This window comes from Equus przewalskii, chromosome X (assembly GCF_037783145.1).
Source record: "Equus przewalskii isolate Varuska chromosome X, EquPr2, whole genome shotgun sequence".
NCBI classification, from domain to species: domain Eukaryota; kingdom Metazoa; phylum Chordata; class Mammalia; order Perissodactyla; family Equidae; genus Equus; species Equus przewalskii.
In genome coordinates, this window is record NC_091863.1 from 32,826,455 (window position 1) to 32,840,103 (window position 13,649).

The 13,649-nt window shown below is 51.2% G+C and overlaps 1 long non-coding RNA gene across 1 annotated transcript; it reads left to right on the forward strand.

Annotated features, from left to right (window-relative positions):
• Positions 1-601: 601 nt before the first annotated feature.
• LOC139080944 (uncharacterized) lies at positions 602-7,158 on the forward strand. Its single transcript, XR_011535834.1, has 2 exons — positions 602-2,378; positions 6,565-7,158. It is a non-coding gene; the product is annotated as an uncharacterized lncRNA (long non-coding RNA).
• The last annotated feature ends 6,491 nt before the right edge of the window (positions 7,159-13,649 follow it).

The following is a 13,649-nucleotide window of genomic DNA, read 5'->3' on the forward strand; positions in this document are numbered from 1 at the left end:
GACGGAAAGTGGGGAGGGGACACAGCAGCATGGAGAGGAGCCACACAGAGCAGAGAGCCTGAGCACTGGGCAAGCGGTGGGCCTGGGCCTACGGACTGTTGGGGCCCGCAGGGAGCAGCGTCCAGAGCAATGGAGGTCACAATGTGGGGGCAGCAAGCACAGAGGGGTTGGTGACAAGCAGTCCGGCAGGGAAAGACAGGAAAGAGAAGGCAGGGGAAGATTTGCTCAGGGAGAAGGTGGATTTGAGCCCGTGGGAAAGGGCCAGACTGAGTGTGTTCATTCATTCATTCAGTCAGTCAGCAAGTACTTACCACGTGCCTCTATGTGTCAAACAATGATTTGAGCTTTAAAGATAGAGCAGTGAATGAGAGATGAAAAGTCCTTGCCTGCTTAGAGCTTTTATTTGAATGGGAGGGGATAGAAAATAGACAAAAACACATTAAATATGTCACACTGCAGGTGATGGTTGGTAATGGCTGTGGAGGGGGAAGTTCAGGAAACAGAAATTGGTGGGCGGGGGCGGGGAGTTGCCACTTAATAAGGTAGTTGGGGAAGACCTCACTGGGAAGGAGACATAAGGAGGTGAGGAAGCAAGACATAAGGATATCTGGAGGAAGAGCGTGCCAGGCAGAGGGAACAGTCAATGCAAAGACCCTGAGGTAGGAGTGTGCCTCGTATGTTCCAGGAATGCTAATGAGGCCAATGTGGCTGGAGTTGGGTGGGGGAGGGGCATGGGTAGCAGGGCACCAAGCCAGGGAGGTAGAGAGGAGAGGTCAGATCAGGGAGGGCCTTGTCAGTCAGACTAAGGGCTTGAGCTTTTATCTGAGGGAAATGGGGAGCCACAGGAGGGCTCTGAGCTAGAGCACGACGTGATCTGACTCGGGGTGGTGACTGAGAAAGGAGGTGAGCAATCTGAGGACTGCACAGCTACAGCGGTGAGCTGCCTTCCTGTGGGAACCAGTGGCCCGGAGGCCCAGCTGCGGCATAGGTTCTGGGAAAGGGCCCGCTTTCCCGAGAGCAGGTGGGCCGGGGACAGAGCCGGGGAGTCCCCGGGCCTCGGCCACGCCTTCAGCCAGGGGGGCGCACAAGTGCACTGGCTTTGCCAGCACGCAGTCGCAGTCGGGGCTTCCAGCGCCGTGAAGGGCCCTTGAGCCTCACGCTCACGATTCCACAGTGTGAGGTACTTCTGAGCCTCGGGAAGACTCTCTCTTGCCCGGAAGCCCCGAGCAGGGGTCCTGACGGCCTACGCTGGGCGTCCGCTTGAGGGGCAGGAATCATAAGCCTCCAGCCTTCGGCGCTCCTCTGCTCCCAGAATCCTCTGCGCTGGCCCTCACAGCCGCCCCCGGCGTCTCCGGGCTCCCTGCCGGTCTGTCAGAGAGGCAGTCTGCCTACGGGGCCACTTTGAGGCACTGCCCGCAACCTGGGCCTGCCCCCAGAGCCATTTTCATCCCCCACAGCCACCCAGCAGCGTTCGTGGGCCTCAGTGGAAGGACCTGTCACCCCTAACTCCTGAGACGGCCTGCCTCTGGGAAGACCGCGGCTGTGGCTTCTACAGACCTCCGACCAGCAACGGAACCCACGGAGCCAGGGCAGTCGACTTCGGGGCCTTGGCTGGCTGTGATTCGTTGAAGAGCTGCGGCCTAACCTCTTCCCCCCAGTCTCTTTGGGCATCGACCAGAGTGTGTGTCTCTGTGCCGACATACACAGGCCTACTGGACGGATCCTTTAAAGGAGTGGCTTCTCACAGCCTGAGACAGCAATTTCCCCTCAGACCTCCGAGAACAACAGCAATACCTGCTGGGCACTCAACAGCACTGTGGACAGCCATGTTGGAACTGAACGCCATTTTGCAGCGGGACGCCATGTTTGTGCTGGAGGTCATCGTGGAACTGGATGCCATATTTGAGCTGGAGGTCATGTGGGAGCTGGACGCCATTTTGGAACTGCAGGCCATGTGGGAGCTGGACGCCATGTTGGAACTGGACTCCACCTTAGAACTGGATGACACGTTGGAACCGGACGCCGGGTCGGAAGGATTTTAGGTCTGCTCAGGCGTTTAGGTCTCCTCACGGTGGACCTGCACCTCTTTGTAGAAATGCTGCTGCCACGCTCTGTCCTCACAGCCTCAAACTCTCAGTCCCGAGGAGCCCAGGTGTCCTCAACTGGGGATGAAAGATGCCGCCTTCAGTTTTCGAATCTGTCACCAAACCCTTTGAAACGATCAGCTTTAGTCTCCCCGCTTGCCTTGTGAAAGTTGACACTTTTCTGCTCTACATGAAGTTGAACGTTAAAAATAATAGCTTTTGTGTTGGAGTATACACTTTCAATATTCATTTTCCACGCTTCAGGATAAAATATATGACCATTAAGTCACTACGGTAAGTTGAAAAACAAGATTACTGCTTTCACACCCTGTGTGAGTCGTTAATAGTCTTGCTGTTATCTTGACATTATGGTCAAAAGATACTGCTTTTAAAGTTTGTGGGACTGAATGTGCCCAACATGATGGTTTTTCGAAGGGAAAGAGGGAGGACGGGAGACTATGATTTTATTGGGGCGGATATGATGTCTTTTTAAACTTTTGATGATGGAGAATTTCAAGCATATGTAAAAGTGTTGGGAATTGCTTAAGAAAGTTCTGGGCCTCATCGCCAGCTCCAACAACCTGCACCACGAGGGCCACTGCTGCCCCGACCCCGGAATGGTTGGAAGCAAGCCCCAGGCATGGCAGACTGCACTGGGGCAATACCAGGTTTTCTTTCTTTTTTTTTTTTTTTTTTTGGTTCTACTTTTTTTTTTTTATTGAGTTATTGATAGGTTACAATCTTGTGAAATTTCAATTGTACATTAATGTTTGTCAGTCATGTTGTAGGTGCACCACTTCACCCTTTGTGCCCACCCCCCACCCCACCTTTCCCCTGGTAGCCACTAAACTGTTCTTGGTCCATAGTTTTAAATTCCTCATATGAGTGGAGTCATACACAGATTATCTTTCTCTCGCTGGCTTATTTCACTTAACGTAATTCTCTCAAGGTCCATCCATGTTATTGCAAATGGAATGATTTTGTTCTGTTTTGCAGCTGAGTAGTATTCCATTGTATACATGTACCACATCTTCTTTATCCATTCGTCTGTTGATGGGCACTTAGGTTGCTTCCACATCTTGGCTATTGTAAACAGTGCTGCAATAAACATTGGGGTGCACAGGACTTTTGGGATTGCTGACTTCAGGCTCTTTGGATAAATACCCAGTAGTGGGATGGCTGGATCGTATGGTACTTCTATTTTTAGTTTTTTGAGGAATCTCCATACTGTTTTCCATAGTGGCTGCACCAGTTTGCATTCCCACCAGCAGTGTATGAGGGTTCCTTTTTCTCCGCAACCTCTCCAACATTTGCTGCTATTAGTTTTAGATATTTTTGTCATTCTAACGGGTGTAAGGTGATATCTTAGTGTAGTTTTGATTTGCATTTCCCTGATGATCAGCGATGATGAGCATCTTTTCATGTGCCTATTGGCCATCCGTATATCTTCTTTGGAGAAATGTCTGTTCGTGTCTCCAGCCCATTTTTTGATTGGGTTGTTTGATGTTTTGTGGTTGAGTTGCGAGAGTTCTTTATATATTAAGGATATTAAGCCTTTGTCAGATATATGACTTGCAAATATTTTTTCCCAGTTAGTGGGTTGTTTTTTTGTTTCAATCCTGTTTTCATTGGCCTTGAAGAAGCTCTTTAATCTGATGAAGTCCCATTTGTTTATTCTTTCTATTATTTCCCTTCTCTGAGAAGGCACGGTGTCCGAAAAGATCCTTTTAATACTCATGTCAAAGAGTGTACTGCCTACGTTTTCTTCCAGAAGCCTTATGGTTTCAGGTCTCACCTTTAGGTCTTTAATCCATTTTGAGTTTATTTTGGTGAATGGTGAAAAAGAATAATACCAGGTTTTCTTAATAACGTAGAGGATTATTGTCAGGGTGAGACTTCGGGCTGTGGCCTTCTCTCCCTACTTTGGTGAAGCCAAGAGAGGAGCATTAGCCAGGCCTGTCCCCAGGAGCCACCTGGGACATCCATTTCCAGACCCGGGCCACCTGGACTTGGCTGCAGGTGGAACAGAAGGCGTGTCTGTGGCTTAATGAAGGCCTGAGAGGGGAGCACGGCTGGAGGGCTGCGTGCAAGGCTTCGCTTCAAGGGCCCCCTGGATCCCTGGTGCCTGTGGGGAAAACATCGCATCTGTAAGAAATGACCTTTCAAAAAAATACCGTCTGATCCCAACATTTTGTATCAGCTTAAAATTACTCGTGGGGCTTCCCATGGCCCTCAGGAGCCAGGCCAGACTTGCTTGGTGTGCTCCAGCTCTGAGAGCTTGCGCCCCACACCACCCCTCTGCCCTCATCTCTCCCCAGTGCCTCCCACACACACACTGAACAGGTTACTCCAGGCCCCTACTGCAGGTGCCATGGCCAGGTCCCATGGGCCGGATCCCGGCGCCTCACCCCTGCTGACTCTCTGTCTGGAATACACAAATCCCTTCCCACCAGCTATACACCTCCTGGTCCTTCAAAGCTCAGCTTTTGTCACCTCCTCCAGGAAGCCTTTACCGGACTCCCAAAAGAGAGCCACCCCTCTGTGCTCACAGAGCACCCCACATTGCTTCTCACTGAATCATTTTTTTCAACAAATATTTACTGAGCATCTACTATGTTTCAGGGACTCTTCTAGCCACTAGTGATATAAAAGTGTGAAGAAAAAATTAGAGGGGCCAGCCCTGTGGCCGAGAGGTTAAGTTCGAGCGCTCCTCTTCGGCGGCCCAGGGTTTCGCCAGTTTGGATGCTGGGTGCGGACATGGCACCGCTCGTCAGGCCATGCTGAGGCGGCGTCCCATATGCCACAACCAGAGGGACCCACACCTAAAAATATGCAGCTGTGTCCTGGGAGGCTTTGGGGAGAAGAAGAAGGAAAAAAAAGAAGATTGGCAACAGATGTTAGCTCAGGTGCCAATCTCTAAAAAGAACAAAATAGAAATAAGTATATGCTCTCCCAGAACTTCTATTCCAGTGGGAGAAGACAGAAAATAAGCTTGTAATAAATTAACTAAGAGAATGTCAGGTTCTGATAAGTGCTACAAATAAGATGAAATGGAGGAACAATGGTAAAGGTCGGACAGGGGCAACTGGTTCAGGGAGAGTGGCCAGGAATTGACATCTAACTTGTGCAGCAGTTTAAAAAAAGGACCACAAAATTCTTTAACATTCTTTCCATTGAGGGGGGCGGGGGAGGCCTACGTCCCCTCCCCTTGAATCCAGGCGTGCTTGTGACTACTTCAACCAGTACAGTACAGCGGAAGTGACGTCAAGAGAATCCCAAAGCTAGGTGACAAAAGGCCATGGAGCTTCTGCTCGGTTCCCATAACACTCGCACTGGAGCCCTGAGCCGCCACATGAGAAGTTTGGCCAGGCCTTGGCCGCCACGAGGAAGCCCAAGCAACAAGAGAGGCCAAGTGTAGGTGCCCTGGGAGCCGTCCCAGGTGAACCGAGGGTTTCCGACCTCCCAGCGCAGGAGCCAGGAGCCCCCAGAGAAGTCCAGTGCCCAGCTGCAGGCCACGTGCAGCCTTTGTGTCTTCTCAGTTGGGACTCTTGTCATGGTGAAACAGAAGAAAGTCACCTGCTATTCCCTGTCTGAACTCCTGACTCCCAGAACCCATGAGCATAAGAAACTTCTTGTTTTATTTTTTTTGGAGTGTTTTGTTTTGGAGTGGTTTGTTATACGGCAACAGTAAGCCAAACACATCGAGTTTTAAATGATGAGAAAAGGCAGCTTTGCAAAGAGCTGGGTGTGAAGAGCAGAGCAAGTGCAATGGTCCTGAGGCAGGGCCAAGCTTGGCCGCCTGAGAAACAGGTAGGGACTCATTATAGGCAATGTGAGGAGTTAGGACTTTATTCTAAATGTTACAGGAAGCCACTGGAGGGTTTTGAGCAAGGCAGAGACATAATCTGATTTATGCTTTAAAAAGATCCTTCAGGGGCCAGCCCCGTGGCCTAGTGGTTAAGTTCAGCATGCTCCGTTTTGGTGGCCTGGGTTCAGTTCCTGGGTGTGGACCTACACCACTCATGGGCGGCCATTCTGTGGCGGTGACCCACATACAAAATAGAGGAAGACTAGCACAGATGTTAGCTCAGGGCCAATCTTCCTCACCAAAAAAGAAAGATCCTTCGATCATACCAAGTTTTGAGAGGATATGGAGCAACTGGAACTTTCACCCACTGCCTATGGGGACATAAATTCTCTAAGAAAGAAATGCCATCCTGGGGCAAGCCGGGTGGCATAGTGGTTAAGTTCATACACTCCACTTTGGCAGGCTGGGGTTCGCCAGTTCGGATCCTGGGTGCGGACCTACGCACCACTTGTCAAGCTCTGCTGTGGTGGCGTCCCACATAGAAGAACTAGAAGGACTTACACCTAGGACATGCAACTTTGTACTGGGGCTTTGTGGAGGGAAAAAAAAAGAAGGAAAGAAAGAAATGCCATCCTGGGTCAGGTAAATAACCCAATGTCGTTTCTCTCACAGGGTCCCCAGAAGACGCTGGCTGTGAGGGGCAGGCTGCTCCCTCAGCTCCTTCCTGGCACTCGCGGGGCCTCTCCCACTCCCCTTGGAACCTCTGAACACCCCGGCAGCGCACCAGTGGGGCTCAGCGGTCTGCCTTCTCCTCGCCCTGCCACCTGCCCTCACTGCCTCTCCTCTTCCTTGTTTCTCACGTGTGGCCCAGGTGAGCAGCTCGTCCCCTCCCTTTACTGCTGCCTTGCTTGCCTGGACTATGGCATCAGCCTCTGCACAAGTCAGCCTGCCTCTCCCCTTACCCGTCCTCCCATTCTCCACCCAAAAAGCCTGAGGGATTTTTGTAAATAAACTTGTAATTAAAGCAAAACGTACGTAAAGAACAGTGCACAGGTCATACGTGTACAGCTTGGTGACATTTCACAAAATGAACTTACTCCTATGTCACCAGCGTTCAGATCTAGAAGACAAGGCGCATGACCAGCACTCCAGAAGCCCCCTGGGGCCCCTTCTGGTGACTCCCCTGCATCCCCAAGGTTGACCAACAGCATAAATTAGTTCTGCCTGACTTTGAACTTTGTATCAATAAAATTTACAGTAAGTGTTCTTGTGTCTCTGGCTTCTTTTGCTCAACATTATGTTTCTGAAAGTTTCCATGTTGTTGCATGGGGTAGAGTTTGTTCATTTTCATTGCTGTCTATTATTCTATTGTGTGAATATGCCACAATTTATTAAGCTATTCTACTGCCAATAGCCACTTGTGTAGTTTTCAAGTTATTTTGTTTGTTTTTTTACAAGTAGTATTGTAATCATATATTGACCCTGAGGAAAGCTTTCTTGAGGAATAAGGTGACATACACAGCAGAAAAGAGCCAAGAGATTGGCAGATAAATGGAGTTGGAGCCCTGATCACACCACACCTGAAGCTTGTCCAACTGCTGGATTTTTCAGTTACTTTAGCCATTACATTCCTTTATTGTTTAAGCCAAATTGGGCTGGATTTTCTGCTACATGCAGTTGAAGTCATTTCAATTGATACTGAGGGCTGGGAAGGAAAGGATCTTGAGGAGGTAGAAAGAATGCTACAAAAGCATATATTGGATGAGAAGAGGTGAGAAGCCTTGGGTCAAGGCAAATATGTGGATTTATTCCAAGTCCAGGACACCTCTAGGACGGTTGACCATTTGAATTACACTTTGGTAAATATTTACCCCTTCCCCTCCCTCTGTGGGTCAGAGTATACCGCTGACCCCTGTATTGATGTTGTGTTGGACCATGTGACCTAGTCTGGCTGACGAGATGTTAGCAGACTCTAATGTGAGCAAAGGCTTAAAATGTGCTAGTGTGGCTGAGCTCGGCCTCTGTGCTTCTGCCGTCATCATGGAAGAAAGCACCCCAGGCAGCTGGAAGGGAGATCCGTGAAGCAGACCCGAATCCAACCCCCAACCTGGAGCCCAGCCCAGCTGACCAGCAGATGCGTGAGTATGAATACATGCTTGTGGTTACAGGCCACAGATTCTGGGCGTGGCTCATTACAAGGTATGATTACAATAGCTGACTGATACACGAGGCAAGAGGAAGGATCAAGGAGAACAGGAGAAATTCGCCTAGGAGGGTGGGTTGGTTTCCTTGGGCTGTTGTAACGAAGTACCACACACTGGGCGGCGTAAATAACAGGAACTGGTGGTCTCCAAGTTCTGGAGGCTGGAAGTCCAAGATCACGGGGTCAGCAGGCTTGGCTCCTCCTGAGGGCTGTGGAGGAGGACCTGTCCAGGCCTCTCTCCTGGCTCTAGATGGTCGCTCCTCCCTGGGTCCTCACATGTCTTCCCTCTATGTGTGTTTGTCTCAAATCTCCTCTTCTTATAAGGACACCAGTCACACTGGATTACAGCCACCCTAATGACCTCAATTGGACTCAGGCACCTCTGTAAAGAGCCTACCTCCAAACACAGTCACATTCTGAGGTCCTGGGGGTCAGCACTTCAACATACGAATTTGGAGGACAGAATTCAACCCATAACGGAGAGTATGTTTGTGATCATGGCAAAACAGCAACCACGGTAACAGGGAAAATTCTCCCTGCTGCTCACGAGCCTCACAGCAGACATCTGCGTCACACTCCAGACCCTCGTGGGTTTCCGACAGATGGGGTGGGTCCTCTACTGCCTGGAAGGGGACAGCATAGAGAGAGGAGAGAAAGGTCTTGAAGTCACACAGTCCTGCACTCAAAGCTTGACTCCGCAACTAACTAGCTATCTGACCTTGATTACTTGAATCCTCGGAGCCTCAGTTTCCTCATCTGTAAAAGAGAGATGTCAATTCTAGCCCATTGAGTTGTTCTGAGGGTAAAATCATGTATGGCACTGAGATTTGCATTTGGTAAGTTACAGAAAACCCCACAAGCCATGGCTTAAGTAAGGTATTGGTTCGCTTCAGACAAAAAGAAATGAAGAGGATAGCTATCTAGACCAGTATGGCAGCCCAGTAATATCTCTGAAGACCAGGTTTCTTCTGTTTTCTTCTCTGCCATCCTCAGCATGTGGCTTGTTTCCTCCTGATCACAATATCGCTGTTGCACCTCCAGGCATCAAGTCTGCATTCCAGGCAGCAAGATGAGGGGAGGGAGAAGGACAAAGCGCTAAAGGGGCATGCCAGCTGAGGTGGCCATTTATCAAAAGCTTCCTTTTACCTGCACTTGACCAGAAATGGGTCACATGGGCACCACCAGCTGCAAGAGAGCCCAGGAGATCCCGTGTTTGTGCTTTCTAGCCTCTGTAATAGAGGAAAGCCAAGGAAAAGGCAGTGTGTATGCCAGTCCACTGTTTCTGCCATATCAGATAGGCCAAAACTTCAAGCACAGTACCAGTAAGAAACAGGCATTTAATAAATGTTTGCCAGAGTTCATTTTGTGGAAGAAAACATTTCTTTCTTTTTTTTTTCCTTAAAGAGTGGCCCCTGAGCTAACATCTGTTGCCAATCTTTTTTTTTTCTTCTTCTCCCCAAAGCCCCTCAGTACAGAGTTGTATATTCTAGTTGTAGGTGCTTCTAGTTGTGGCATGTGGGACGCTGCCTCAGTGTGGCTTGACGAGCAGTGCCATGTCCGCGCCCAGGATCCAAATCAGCAAAACGCTGGGCCACTGAAGCAGAGCGCGCGAACTTAACCACTCGGCCACGGGCCGGCCCCTGTGAAAGAAAACATTTCAGACAATGCATGGCATCCCATATGTATCCCTACCCACTTGAGTCACTGTGATCGCTCTAAACCTTACACCAGAAATTCCCCACCGCCAGTTAGATCGGAGAGTTAAAGAGACGAGTGTGAGCATCCTTGAATCTGATGCCACCCCCTCCTCCCCTTCGAGCCTGGAGTCACCAGCAGAGATTCTAGATCCTATGGGGGAGTTCTGAAGCCCCTCCCAGAGCCCTGGGACAGTATCCAAAATCCGCAATGGTCAGCCAAGAGCTGGGGACATTCAAAGGCGCCAGGCTGTGGCAGAAGTGGCCCCAGCCGGAGAGAACCAGCTGGCATCTCTGAACACCATCCCAGACCACAGCTGTTGGCTGATCTGACACGCAGGCATGGGACGGTCCCCAAGCAAAAGGGGTCAGCTCTCGGAACAGCTTCTCATACCCGAGGCCCACTTTTTATACGGTCCGAAAGTTCTCCTGCTGCACTGTTGGTATCTGCTGCAAACCACACATAATGACGTCAAGCAGCTAGGAATTGTGTAAGGCTGGCGAATACCGTATTTTACTCATCGCAGCGGCACTGCAGACATTTGGAAAATGGTCATATTTCTCCGTGCAAGACATAATATTTATTCAGCCTACATCCATGCAGACTGCTGGCCCAAATATGGATGGGAGGAGCCCTTGCTCTCACCAGACAGCCCGGGCATTGAGTAACAGAAGTCAGATGCCACGACTCCCTGGAGCTGGGGGAGAGAGAAGGCTCCAGCGCTGCCGCTGAGAAAGACAGACCCGCTCTCGGAGAGTCACGGAGAATGTCCTCCGCCAGCCCTCTCGGGAAGGGTGTGGGATTGCACTTCACGTGGCCAGAAAGGTCAGGAACCAAACAAGGAGGCTGCGGCAGGCTGCGTTTTGTAGCCCCTTGATTTATGAACATCCCCCCCCTCACGCTCCCCCCCCCACCCCAACCCCACCCCGTGCATTTCATTTTTCCCGATGGGTGAGGTGGCTGGGGCAAGTCAACTCTTCCAAACTGTGCCCTTTGTGGGGACAGCTCTGGGAAGGACAGTGTGTCTGTGCCGCCACCTCTTTGGGCTCTGCAAGCTGGCTGCCTTGGCCTCCTTCCTCTCTAGATTTGGTCATTCTTGGGGTTACAGCTCAGACAAGCTTCCATGCCACGGGGATCTTCTTCCTCCCCTGCTCAGATCGGCTGAGGCCGATGTGGGCCTGGCCACTGAGCCAGCAAGAGACACCCGGGTGATGATGCAGGCTGCAAGAAGCCCCTGGGCATTCACACACCCCCACCTCCCATCCCCCCACCCCGGGCCCCTAGAAGCCAGTTTGCCCGTGGAAATGCAGCTGGGCCTCTAGACTCCAGCGCTTCCCTCTGCCTCCCCTCCTCACCAGAGTCCAGGCCCCCCGGGCCTCCAACCAGGTCTCACTGCTGTCTGTCTTCCTTTTCCAAACTGTTCGCCTGGAATTACTTTGAATCATACAATTTATCACCTCAGCCCCTTGCTTAAAAACTTTCTGGTGGCGTCCCACTGATAAAGCCCTAAACTGAAAAGGGGCCTGAGACCCCCTCAGGATAGGCTGCACTCCCTCCTGTGTCTTGGCCTCTCCAGCCTGCCTCAGGGCCTTTGCACCACCACTGCAGCCTGGAAAGCCCTTCCCATAGTGCTCACTGAGTGATCTCCCTCTTACTCAAGTTCAACTCAAATACAGCTTCTGCAGGGCAGACTTCTCGGATGACTCAGACCAAGTGAGGGCCCCTTATACCTTCTCAGAGGCCTTGATGCCGTGGCCCCATGGCAGATGGGGGCCTGGTGACTGTGTCTCCCTTAGGCTGTGAGTTCCGGGAGCCCAGGCACGGGGTCCATTTGCCTCATGTGTGCAGTCCCAGCGCTAATCACTCTCTCCTACCCGCTAGGTGCCCAATGTGTATTTATTGAGGCAATAAAGGTAGAAATAAAATACATTCATTTTCAATTACTTTTTCCTAATTTTAAAAAGTAATGCGTTCCTTTAGAAAATGTAAAAAAAAATAAAGAAAATTAAATCAACCATATTTCCAGAGATAAGCACTGATAACCATTTTATGTCTTTTCATCTTTTATCCTTTTTGTTTTACTAAACTGCAATTCTATTGACTATACAGCACAAAGCATTCTAGAACAATTATTTCTCAAAGAACGTGACTGTAGCATTTCCTCTATTCTTTCTTCTGTCACTTTTTTTTTTTCTGATTTAACAATAACGTGGAGCCACTGTAGAAAATTTGGAAATTACCAAAAAAGTATAAAAGAGAAATGTAAATTACCTATCATTGCCAGCTGAGGATTTTCCGCGGGTCGCTCAGCGCTGGGTATCCTTTCAGTAGGTTTTGTGTGTAAATTTCACTGCATTTATTTCTGATAAAATCACAATGGCACATTTCCAGGTGCCCTCTGCCCAGAGAGGGAAAAGGGGTGCTTCTGGCGGGATTTGACCTGGTCCCTGCTCTTCTAGCTGCTTAAAGGGAAGGGGTCGTCTGGGTGGGTGAAACTATGGGGGCCACCCCTGCGTGCGCCCCCCCCCCACCCCGTAAAGCCACGGTGGCCTGGTGCGCTTGGCAACCTGATCCTCTTCATCCCCCCATCCCTACAGGTTTCCCTAAGAAGGCCAAATTTATGTACCCCAAAGGGAGCCCAAGCTGCCGGCCCCCCTGCCCGGAGCCCACCACCACCCTCCCCAAGCCCACAGGGCATTGACAAAGGGGTCGGGTGGGCGGTGATAACACCGAAGCCGGCCCTGGTGTCAGGTCGGAAACTCCACCTCTCTGAGTCCTGGGGACACAAGACAGGGAGTCATAAACAGGAAGCATTTCCACCGCGCCTAGTGGGAGGCAGGCGGGGCTGCTGGATGGACTCGAGTCTGAAAAAGAAAGAAGCGCCAGCTGAGTGCTCAGGCCGCCTTGGCCACGGTGCTCCACCCTACTGGGATTCCTGCTGGGTTGTCATTTCTCCGTGGACTTGGCAGGGCGGTTAATGATGTTCAGTTCGGCTGGCGGCCAGAGAGGGGACAGGCAGACAGCACCCACCACCTGGGGAGGTAGCGGGCAGCGTAAGTCCCCCGATATGTTGGGAACCTGGCCCCCCGACTGGAGCCAGGGGGAAGGCTGCAGGCACCAGGCCTGTGCCAAGGAAGGCTGTCCCACACTCAAGCATCCAGAAGATGCGTTCCTGGAGCAACAGAACACAGGAAAAATGGATTTCCCGCCCAGCCATACAGTCTCTAGAGCCACACCTCTCAGGAAGGAAGGCTTCCGGGAGGGCTCTGCTCCTCCTCTCCAAAAACAGCTGAGCAAGAGACTGATGGGGAGAAGCGGTGGAGGTGAAGACGGGCATGGCGGGAGCAGCCGGTAAGGAGCCCTCCAAAGGGGGCGTCCCTCTGTGGAGCATGGTCCCCGAGCGCCCACCCCCAGTCACGCCTTCTGCCGCTTCTGGCAAAACCCCGTCCATGGGACATGATCCACATTTGCTATCGGCTCCTTCCTGAAGCCACTCAGCGTACAGAATCAGGGTCCCAGAAGCGTAACAGGCTTTCAGCATGGCCAGTCTAGTGTTTCCCAAACTGTGTGTTGTGAGAGCCAGTCAGATATACAGAGGAGTGCCCTGGTCAGGTGACTTTGGGAAACGGTGGTAGAGTGCCTTGGTGACCCCAATACTTTATCCTTCCTGGAATCCACGCCCTTTGCCATGGAGCTTTGCAGTGCCTTCCCATCAAAGGCGGGGTGGCCTGCCCGGCCCTTGGCTGGGTGGCCAGTGGGATGCTAGCACCCCTGAGGGGAACAGAGGCCTGCAGTGAGGTGGGGCTCTGGGCTTGCTCTCTTGAGGCTCTGCCATCGCCATGGGAACAGGCCCAGGCAG